Here is a 788-nt window from a genome sequence, read left to right on the forward strand (position 1 = left end):
CAGTACCACTTCCTCGTAAAGAAAAAAGGGGAAGTTTGTTAAATACAATCGGGGTTCTGGTTATAAACATGGCAATATGACCATGTCCTATGAATATACATGTTTATGCTTCTTTAAGAACACAGTTCAAAATTATTGAAATGTAATTTCCGTTGCAATTTTTGAACTTCAGTCCTCCCTTTACTAAGATCGCCACAACTAGCTTCATGTAACCCAACTGGTAGTGACCAAAGGCCATGGCAAACTTTGAAAATGGGCAAAAAACATCCTTCTATGGGATATTATGCAATAGAGGTCTAAGGGTTGGCCAACTTAATTAATAGTTAATACAAAATGCACCTTCTCCTAGATAAACACACACCGCCCTGTTGAGACTGCTGGGGGAATTGGATGGGTTTGATATCAGGCCAATATTTCCTACAACCGTCCTTTAAAACAATTTATCACAAATTATTTTTAACAGGTTACATCTGGAAGTACAACACCCCAAAATATAAGCAGCAGGGCGGATGCGTCGCTGATTCATTTCATTCCGTAAGATCACTGACTGTATCATCCTCTGACTGTCTCTCTCTCATTCTCCCTCTTTCTTTCGCTCACTCTCTGTCTGTTTGTCTCTCTCAATTACTGACTATCTCTCTTTGTGTCTCCCCATTAGTCTCTCTCTGTCTGTCTCCCTCCCTCCCAAGCTGGCTCTATCTGTGTCTCTCTAACACACACACACTCTCTCTCTCTCTCTCTCTCTCTCTCTCTCTCTCTCTCTCTCTCTCTCTCTCTCTCTCTCTCTC

The sequence above is a fragment of the Gadus chalcogrammus genome, chromosome 2 (assembly GCF_026213295.1).
Source record: "Gadus chalcogrammus isolate NIFS_2021 chromosome 2, NIFS_Gcha_1.0, whole genome shotgun sequence".
Taxonomy (NCBI): Eukaryota; Metazoa; Chordata; class Actinopteri; order Gadiformes; family Gadidae; genus Gadus; species Gadus chalcogrammus.